Here is an 11,290-nt window from a genome sequence, read left to right as displayed (position 1 = left end):
TATATGAATAACAGCAGTGAGCTTGAACTCTGGGTCAAAGATGCAAGTAGCAGTTATTTATATTTCCAATCACCTTAAATCTTCACTCAAAGACAAGTATCTCTGACAGTGTATATACAGATGTATTATATATAAGAGACAAACATTGTTCGTTTAATATGTTGGCATTATTACATTTGGCTCAATGCTTACATATATGTGTAAAAAGGAAAATGTACGAGCTGTGAAAACTGTTTCTGATAGAATGAAGATCAGACTGATATATGAAATATTCCTTTATTGGGTGAGAAAATCAGAGCATGTCATAACTGCTTTAAGTCATACAGAATAGATATCAGAGCCTTAAACAGGCTGACTTCTGCTAAATGGGTCAAACTGGGCAGAAAGTCTACAAACACATAACATCCTTATAGAATATGATGTAACACTATAGATCAACTTAGCTCAGAATATATAAAGCATATAAACAATTACAGCAATATGATGCAACAAATAGAGTAGAGGCATCAGGAAAGCTAAGGCTGCCTATAGGAGGAGGATTGAAGATCACTTTGCTGACAACGACCCCAGAAAAATGTGGCAGGGGATCAATCTCATTACCAACTACAGAGGCAATAACCAGGCGACATCTAGGATTGATGCCTCGCTGGCTGAGGATCTAAATCGTTTCTTCGCCCTCTTTGAGACGACCAGGCCCTCAGCTGTCACACCACTTCCACCCGCCCCAGCACCGGCACACTAACACTTAGGGAGCATCAAGTGAGGTGTGCTCTAAGGTCAGTGAATCCCAGGAAGGCGGCAGGTCCTGATGGAATACATGGAAAGGTTCTCAGAGCATGTGCTGACGAACTGACCGGAGTCTTCACTAAAATCTTCAACCTTTCCTTGTCATTAAACACCGTCCCGCCCTGCCTCAAAACCTCCACCATCATCCCCATCGCTAAAAAGACAGCTGTGGACAGCCCAAATGATTACAGGCCTGTTGCACTTACGCCTGTAGTGATGAAGTGCTTTGAGAGACTGGTCTGTCAGCACATCAGGGCCAGTCTGCCTCCCACTTTGGACCCCCACCAATTTGCCTACAGGACAAATCGATCCACCGAGGACGCTATCACCATAGTGCTCCACACTGCGCTGAGTCACCTGGAGCACCGAGGAAGCTATGTGAGAATGCTCTTTCTGGACTTCAGCTCAGCATTCAATCACATCATCCCGGAGATCCTGGTCCAGAAACTGTGTCACCTGGGACTCTCCACCCCATCTGCCTCTGGATCAAGGACTTCCTGACAAACAGACCACAGTCTGTCAGACTCGGCCCCCACCTGTCCAGCACCATCACACTCAGCACCGGGTCTCCACAAGGATGTGTTCTGAGTCCCCTCCTGTTTACACTCTACACATCCGACTGCTCCCCTACCCATCTCTCAAACACCATCTTAAAGTTTGCGGATGACACCACCGTGGTTGGAGTCATCTCAAGGGGGATGAGTCGGGACTACAGAGATGAGGTCAACAGACTGACTGAGTGGTGTTCAGTTAATAACCTCCAACTGAACACCACGAAAACTAAAGAACTTATCTTCGACTTCAGGAAGGGCAGAGCAGACCCGGCCCCACTGTACATTCACGGGAACCATGTGGAGAGGGTACACTCCATGAGGTTTCTGGGCGTGCAGATCTCTGATGATCTCTCCTGGACTGCAAATACCACGGCGGTGGTAAAAAGGCCCAGCAGCGTCTCCACTTTCTGAGAGTGCTCAGGAGGAGCAACCTGGAGGAGAGGCTGCTGGTGACATTCTACAGAGCCACCATAGAGAGCATCCTAACGACGGCATAACAACATGGTATGCAGGGTGCTCAGCTGCAGACAGGAAAGCACTGCAGAGGGTCATCAACACAGCCCAGAAGATCACTGGCTGCTCTCTGCCCAGCCTGGAGGTCATTGCAAACTCTCGGTACCTCAGCAGAGCTGGCAATATCATCAAGGACCATTCTCACCCCAGCAATCAACTGTTTGAACTATTACCGTCAGGCCGACGGTACAGGTCACATAAAACCAGGACAAACAGATTCAGGGATAGCTTCTTTCCCAGAGTGTCTGTGAAGGTTCTCAGTCATCCAGGTCATCGTAGTCAAAGGAGTTTGCAAAGAAAAGCGTCTGGACTTCTTTAAGTTGCTTGAAGACGTTTCACCTCTCATCCGAGAAGCTTCTTCAGTTCTAAGGTCAAATGGCCGAGAGTCCCAGATTTAAACCCAGTGGGAGTATCCCCCCCAATGAGGGACAAAGGACCCCCTGGTGATCCTCTAATCACATGCGCCAAGGTGTGAAAGCGGGTGTGGGACCTAATCAGCCAGGGTTTCGGGTGAGCCCATTGTGAAACCTGGCCCCACCTTGTCATGTGAATTCCTGAGGTCAGATGGCCCAGGATGTGAGTGGGCGTTAAGTCGTCTGGGAGGGAACTCAAAACTGGATTATAGATGGCAGACAGTTGGTGTCGTAAACCACCGCCTCTGTTCAAAGATGGTCGCTCACAGTGGACATAGATGGCCTCTTTCACTCCTCTTTCAAACCATCTGTCCTCTCTGTCCAATATGTGAACATTGGCATCCTCAAAAGAGTGACCTTTATCCTTAAGATGCAGATGGACTGCTGAGTCTTGTCCTGTGGAGGTAGCTCTTCTATGCTGTGCCATGCGCTTGTGAAGTGGCTGTTTGGTCTCTCCAATGTAGAGGTCTGGGCATTCCTCGCTGCACTGTACAGCATACACCACGTTGTTCAGTCTGTGTTTTGGAGTTTTGTCTTCGGGTGAACCAGTTTGTGTCTGAGTGTGTTGCTGGGTCTGAAGTACACTGGGATGTCGTGCTTGGAGAAAACTCTCCTGAGTTTCTCTGATACACCGCTACATAGGGGATGACAATGTTGTTGCGTCTGTCTTTCTTATCCTCCCTCGCTGGTGTCTGATCTTCTTTTCTGTGCCTCTTTGCTGACTTTATGAACGCCCAGTTAGGATAACCACATGTTTTCAGTGCTTCCTTTACGTGTGTGTGTTCCTTCTTTTCCCTTCAGGCTTGGAGGAACATGTTCTGCCCGGTGGTGTAGGGTCCTAATTACTCCAAGTTTGTGTTCCAGAGGGTGATGGGAGTCAAAGAGGAGGTACTGGTCCGTGTGTGTGGGCTTCGGTAAACTTCAATGTTGAGGTTGCCATTCTCTTCAATGTGCACCGCGCATGCAGTCCAGGAAAGGCAAACAGTTATCCTTTGTGTCTTCCCTGGTGAACTTTTCAGACCAGAATCTCACTGAACCTGAAAAGAGGGTTTTAGCCAAAGGACTCAATTTCGCCATTTCTCCGCAACAGTTGCCCATAGTGGACCTCATCACAGCCACAGAAACCGCCATACGGATTAATAAATTATCACAGACAGAAGCAGAGCAAATCAGGATGAAAGTCTCAGCCACCCTCCAGTGCCAAAGTCCCTCCGTCTAACCTCACACTACAAGAAAAGAAGGCCGTCGCTTCCTGAGCAAAGACCACAACATCATTATATTACCAGCGGATAAGGGAAGGTGCACCGTGGTCCTAAACACAACAGATTACCACACAAAGATCACTACTCTCCTCAGTGACAACAACACCCACGAAGCTTTAAACGAGACCCCACAAGCAGCTACAAAAGAAAGTTATAGCTTGCCTTCAAGACCTTGGAAAGGACAAAACCATTGACCGCCTCACATATCACCGCCTTTATCCAGGGGATGCCATACCCTGCATTTATGGACTTCCTAAAATCCACAAGGAAGGGGTCCCACTCAGACCCATAGTCAGTAGCATAAACTCAGCTACTTACAACATTGCGAAACACCTTACTACCATCCTTGCACCTCTCGTGGGAACACCCACACCACATCAAGAACTCCACCGACTTCACCGACAAGGTCCAGAAACTTACCCTGGACCCAGATGAAACCATGGTGTCCTTTGATGTAGTCTCTCTTCACTTGCATACCCACCACGGAGGCAGTGGAGACTGTCAGAAAAACGACTACAAGAAGACAGCTCCTTGGAAGACAGGACCAACTCACACCCGATCAGATCTGCACACTGTTAGACCTCTGCCTCACCACAACATACTTCAAATACAACGAAGGCTTCTACAGACAAAAACATGGCTGTGCCATGGGCTCCCCTGTGTCACCTATTGTAGCCAACCTTTACATGGAGGAAGTGGAAAGAAAGGCTCTTGGCTCTTTCAAGGAGGAGTACCCAGCCACTGGTACAGATATGTAGAGCGACACCTGGGTCAAAATCAAGACACAAGAAGTGGAATCCTTCACTGCGCACATTAATGCTGTGGATAAAAACATCAAGTTCACCAGGTATTTATTAGGTCAGTCTTATTAGGTATTTGAACATTACCTAATAAGACTGAGCTTAAAGGTCCTATTAATAAACGGTTAACGAATATGTATTTATGAAGACGATTTGTGAGACTGGTAAACTTACCTTTGTTCGTACGATGGTCTTTCGTTCTACACGGTGCATTTCAAGGTCCTGTACCCATCTGTCGGTAAACTGTAGCTGGGCTTGTTGCAGTGACCTGAAGTTACTAAACTTCATGAGTGTATGCACTCACTCCAAGAAGTATAATTATAAATATGAGCGTGGTAAAAGTTGGGCAGCACGCTAATGTCCACTCTGTGTGCTAGTAAGGCTCTAACCCTTTCACTCGTTTGATTTTTTACTCATATCTTTTCTTTGACTTTTCATCAAGTCTGTCTTTGTACGGACCGGCATTGTTCTCCTTCGTTTTGTACATAACTTTTTTGGGGGACAAAGAAAAAGCAAGAAGGTATTGGAACTGGAGAATGAACGTTTTGCGGTGCTGCAAATGCTTGCGTTTGATGCATTGCTTTGATTGTTTTGCCACCAGTGCCCGGCATGCAATGCGCAAAAGTCACGTGGTCTGTCAATCTCTATTTCAGCATAACTAAGGGAGGATTCAGGGTCACCTGGTCCAGCCCTAACTATATGCTTTAGCAAAAAGGAAAGTTTGAAGCCTAATCTTGAAAGTAGAGATAGTGTCTGTCTCCTGAATCCAAACTGGAAGCTGGTTCCACAGAAGAGGGGCCTGAAAACTGAAGGCTCTGCCTCCCATTCTACTTTTAAATACTCTAGGAACAACAAGTAGGCCTGCAGAGTGAGAGCGAAGTGCTCTAATAGGGTGATATGGTACTACAAGGTCATTAAGATAAGATGGGGCCTGATTATTTAAGACCTTGTATGTGAGGAGCAGGATTTTGAATTCAATTCTGGATTTAACAGGAAGCCAATGAAGGAAGCCAAAACAGGAGAAATCTGCTCTCTCTTTCTAGTCCCTGTCAGGACTCTTGCTGCAGCATTTTGGATCAGCTGAAGGCTTTTCAGGGAGTTTTAGGACATCCTTATAATAATGAATTACAGTAGTCCAGCCTGGAAGTAATAAATGCATGAACTAGTTTTTCAGCGTCACTCTGAGACAGGATATTTCTAACTTTAGAGATGTTGCACAAATGGAAGAAAGCAGTCTTACATATTTGTTTAATATGTGCGTTGAAGGACATGTCCTGGTCAAAATGACTCAAGGTTCCTCACAGTGTTACTGGAGGCCAAGGTAATGCCATCCAGAGTAAGAATCTGCTTAGATACCATATTTCTAAGATTTTCAGGGCCGAGTACAATAACCTCAGTTTGATCTGAATTAAGAAGCAGAAAGTTAAGCGGCCATCCAGGTCTTTATGTCTTTAAGACATTCCTGCAGTTTAACTAATTGGTGTGTGTTACCTGGCTTCATGGACAGATAGAGCTGCGTGTCATCTGCATAGCAGTGAAAATTTATGCTATGTCTTCTAATGATGCTGCCTAAGGAAGCATGTATAATGTAAATAGAATTGGTCCTAGCACTGAACCCTGTGGAACACCATAATTGACCTTAGTGTGTGAAGAGGACTCTCCATTTACTTGAACAAATTGGAGTCTATTAGATAGATATGATACAAACCACTGCAGTGCAGTACCTGTAATACCTACAGCATGTTCTAATCGCTCTAATAGGATATTATGGTCAACAGTATCGAGCGCAGCACTGAGGTCTAGCAGGACAAGCACAGAGATGAGTCCACTGTCAGAGGCCATAAGAAGATCATTTGTAACCTTCACTAAAGCTGTTTCTGTGCTGTGATGAGCTCGGAAACCTGACTGAAACTCTTCAAATAAGCCATTCCTCTGCAGATGATCTGTTAGCTGTTTGACAACTACTCTTTCAAGGATTTTTGATATGAAAGGAAGGTTGGAGATTGGCCTATAATTAGCTAAGACAGCTGGGTCTAGAGATGGCTTTTTAAGTAAAGGTTTAACTACAGCCAGCTTGAAGGCCTGTGGTACATAGCCGATTATTAGAGATAGGTTGATCATATTTAAGATTGAAGAATTAATTAATGGCAGGACTTCTTTGAGCAGTTTTGTAGGAATGGGGTCTAAAAGACACATTGATGGTTTGGAGGAAGTAATTATTGAAGTTAACTCAGAAAGATCAATTGGAGAAAAAGAGTCTAACTTAACATCGATGGTACTAAAAGTAGCTGTAGATAATATTACATCTGTGGGATGATTATTGGTAATTTTTCTCTAATGATAAAAATTTTATTTGTGAAGAAGTTCATGAAGTCATTACTAGTTAATGTTAAAGGATTGTTGGCTCAACAAAGCTCTGACTGTTTGTCAGCCTGGCTACAGTGCTGAAGAGAATCCTGGGGTTGTTCTTATTTTCTTCAATCAGTGACGAATAGTAAGATGTTCTGGCAGCGCTTTCAGAAAGACATCTACTGTGATAAAGTCTACTCTCCACTGCTGTTTAATCAATTATTGTAAATGTAAATGTTATCAGGAAATCATTTCAGTTTCTATGCCATATGCTAAAACAAGATCTAGAGTGTGATTAAAGTGGTGGGTGGGTTCTTTTACATTTTGAGAGAAGCCAATTGAGTCTAATAACACTATAACTATGACTATGAACACCCTGACCCAGACATGGAGAAGGTATCACAGACAACCTGACAATGACTAAACGGAAACACATTAGACTAAATACACAAGAGGTAATCAGGGGAAATGGATAAACATGAGGGAACAGCTGACTACCATGAACATCATGACGCCACAGTGCAAGTGAAACTAAAACAATGAACATGGACCACAAGACGCCTACAACGTAGAGCTGGGCGATATAAGATTTTTTCATATCACGATATGTTTTTTTCATTTCAGGCGATAACGATATATATCACGATATAAGCCAAATAACTATATTTGTAAGATTTAAATGTGCCGTTGCTCACAAGTAAAATGTGAAATAATCAGCAGCTTGTTTTGATTTAAATATTTATTGCCCATAATAAGTTCAACAGGGTAGATGTACTTAAGGAACATGAGACTTCAGTTTCAGATAAATAAAGGCAAATATTGCAAACTACACAAAAAGGCAGCCGCTAAAGCGTTTAAGTTTCAAAATAGAACAAACAACACAGACCACTAAATTGTCAATTCCACTTAGAAACAAAATATTAATTCTAAAAATAAATCTTAGTTTGTTTTACAGAAGAACAGACAAAATTGACTAACTTCTGTCAATATCAAATAAACTGAGAACTAAAAGGAAATTCTTAATCTCTCCTTGTTGTATAGCTTAGCTATTACCTCAATTAGCTGCTTGAATCCTTCATTTTTGACCGTGTTTATTGGTAGCATGTCTTTAGCAAGACGGTAGGCTATGGCATTCGTTATGTCGCTATGTCTCTTAGCTTTTTTTGTCATATGGTAAGACGCTGGAGAAAGCCGACTCAATTGACTGTTGTTGCTTCGCAGGGATTCTCCTGGTTGTTTTCGATGACTAATTAGCGCTTTCAGTCTCACGGAACTTCTCTGTCCCTTCCTTTCAACAATCTCTCCGGCATTGGAACCGTCATCTGTGTTCTCTTGGTAACCTGGTCACCCAAGCTCTCGGTTGATTTTTTCTCTAGCGGGCAAACTCATTTTCTCCATTAACCAGCCGGCACGGCGGCTGGCTGCTTCCCAAACAAATACACATGTGCGGCTTGGCACTTGTGCTGTACGTAACAAGTCACGTGACGTGACGCTGCGGCTGTGATTGGTTCGGCTATGCGCTACTTAATTTGGATTGGCTGTTCTTTTTTTTTTTTAAGACAGGAAGAGAGAGATGAGGTCTATCGCAATAGTTTCATTTTTCTATCGAGAAAAAGTTATTTCGCAATACATATCGTTATCGTTCTATTGCCCAGCTCTACTACAACATGAAACAGGAACCATAATAAGACACAGATATGACATGAGCTATACAACATGAAACACACAGACATGAGACATGACAGATTAGACACACTAACCAATGAGGGAGACACAAGAGGAATCTGATAAACCATGAACTGTAACTGCAACCTATCCATGACAGAATTTAGGTAAGCTGAAAATGAAACCAGAACACAAACGAACAACAAAATACAAAGAAACTCAAAACACTGGGTCACACCAGCCAGTACCATGACACTGCCGACAACAAACAAAATCTGGATCTGTGCAGCTGCTAGTATTTCCTCTGCAGACCGACACTGTGCCAATCAAACTCCTCTGCTCGACCCTGCTGTACTCATTGTTGGTATGTGAGCCTGCACAGGTCTGCATCCTTAAAAACACACAGTTACAAGGTGCCCGTAAAACAGTAACAAATGCAGGAGTCGTTTCAAGTTAATAACCTGACTTATTTCAGCTTTTTCTTTTTTTTCTTTTTTTGCTACACAGCAAAGGAGGAAAGCAGAAAGCTCCGACACTCGGTGCTGTGCAGATTATATACAGGAACTCTAGAAAAAGTCAGGATGTATTATTTGGCAGGTTTTTTTAGGGCAGTGTTGTAATTTCCGGTTCCACCTCATGGGGACAGTGTTGTCTCATTGCAACAGTTTAGGCGTCTTCAGTTATTTGTCATGCCCCACTGCTTGTTTGCCACTACACCACCGTGTGAATAAACTTCACTAGCATTTTCATCCACTGCTTGCATCTTGGGTCCTCCTTCCTCCACACCACACGGCTCGCCTCCTCAGCCGTGACAATATTAAACAAATATGTAAGACTGCTTTCTTCCATTTGTGCAACATCTCTAAAGTTAGAAATATCCTGTCTCAGAGTGATGCTGAAAAACTAGTTCATGCATTTATTACTTCCAGGCTGGACTACTGTAATTCATTATTATCAGGATGTCCTAAAAACTCGCTGAAAAGCCTTCAGCTGATCCAAAATGCTGCAGCAAGAGTCCTGACAGGGACTAGAAAGAGAGAGCAGATTTCTCCTGTTTTGGCTTCCCTTCATTGGCTTCCTGTTAAATCCAGAATTGAATTCAAAATCCTGCTCCTCACATACAAGGTCTTAAATAATCAGGCCCCATCTTATCTTAATGACCTTGTAGTACCATATCACCCTATTAGAGCACTTCGCTCTCACACTGCAGGCCTACTTGTTGTTCCTAGAGTATTTAAAAGTAGAATGGGAGGCAGAGCCTTTAGCTTCCATAGTGGGTCATCTGATTCTAGTTTTATGGAGGACTTTTTTTTATAAAGCAGAAAATGATTATAGGTTAATCGACCTGTGTGAGAGTAGTTTTCAGGTAGCTGCTCTGCTCTCTGTTGGCATGATGCATTGAAAAAGATAGCAGTGGATGAATGATATCTTTAAACTTAGTTACAGCACTTTCAGAAAGACATCTACTGTGATGAAATCTACTCCCCACTGCTGTGTATTTATTATCCAACATTGTCATCCTCCCCTCAGTCTGTGCTTTGAGGATTCTGGAAACTAGAATGACTCGGGGGTGTTGATTCGCGTCAACATAATCATCCTGCTGTAACCAGGTTTCTGTAAGGCAGATCAAATCAATTATTAATTCATTTATTAATGAATGATCAATTATTAATTCATGTACTAACAGGGACTTAGAAGAGAAAGACCTCATGTCCAGTAATCTACACTTCACTGTTTTACTGTTTGGTGCTGTTGTGAATACTATCTTGTTCTTTCTGTGGCAGGTTTCCCCAACCAAGCAGTCAGCTGAGCCTGAAGAAGTCACTTGGATGTGTGTCACGGCGAATGAGATGAGCCGTGTGGAAGAAAAAGGAGGATCCAAACGCAGGCACTTGTAAAGGTGTGAGGGTGGTTTATTAAATACACGGCACAGGGAAAAAATGGCAAACGGAGACAAACTAAACTATACTGGGAACAACTAAACTTACAGAGCAGAAACCGGAACATGAACATGAAAGAGGGCGAGCAGTGAGAGACGACGGTTGATAGCAGGGATAACACACAGATGAAGCACGGTGAATACACAGACAGACCAGCAACTACAAACACAGAAGACACGACTTAAATACACTCAGAGAAACACAGGGAGATTACACACAGGTGGGGGACACAGCTGGGAGTGATTAACGAGACGAGACAAGAGGTAAAACTGAACACACTCACATGAGACGCAGACCTTCACAATAAAACAGGAACAAGAAACCATCACACAAAGATGCAGACTCGACACTGAGAGACAGACAGAAAATGACACATGGAACTAGACCTATACTAAGCAGACATGACCGAAGAACAAATCCTTAAACATGAATACACAGACACATAGAATTCTAATAGTAATAATAATAATTATAGCACCCGAAAAACACAGCAATCATTCAAAAATAAACCAAAACATCAGAACTCAAACTACTGGGTCGAACCGACCCAGAACCGTGACAATGTGTATCGAAAAGTTTCTAACACTGAAAACGCTACATCCAGATGAACAGAATCTACTTTCTGGGATTTCCTCACCTGGATGATTGAGCATGCATCAAGACATAAAACAAGTAGACATCCAAGAGTGCAAATCTGCCAAGGCAGCTCACTCTCTATTTGCTTTCAAGGCAATAGTTTTGTATTTTGTATACAAACATTATATAGGAGTAGTTAATTGATAGGAGGTAAATAACTTATACTACAGTATCCATCCTTCCATTCACTTCTGCTTATCCTTTTTCAGGGTGGTGGGGGGTTGGAGCCCATCCCAGCTGTCTTAGGGCGAGAGGCGGGGTCCACCCTGGCCAGGTCGCCTGTCTGTCACAGGGCTTACACTACAGTATGTTTCTAACTAGGAATCCCACTTTTTTTTCTCTTGACAGTACTTTACTGTCCTGGTTCTGGCT

Source organism: Oreochromis aureus, linkage group 1 (genome assembly GCF_013358895.1).
Source record: "Oreochromis aureus strain Israel breed Guangdong linkage group 1, ZZ_aureus, whole genome shotgun sequence".
NCBI classification, from domain to species: Eukaryota; Metazoa; Chordata; class Actinopteri; order Cichliformes; family Cichlidae; genus Oreochromis; species Oreochromis aureus.
Note: the sequence above shows the minus strand (reverse complement) of the source record.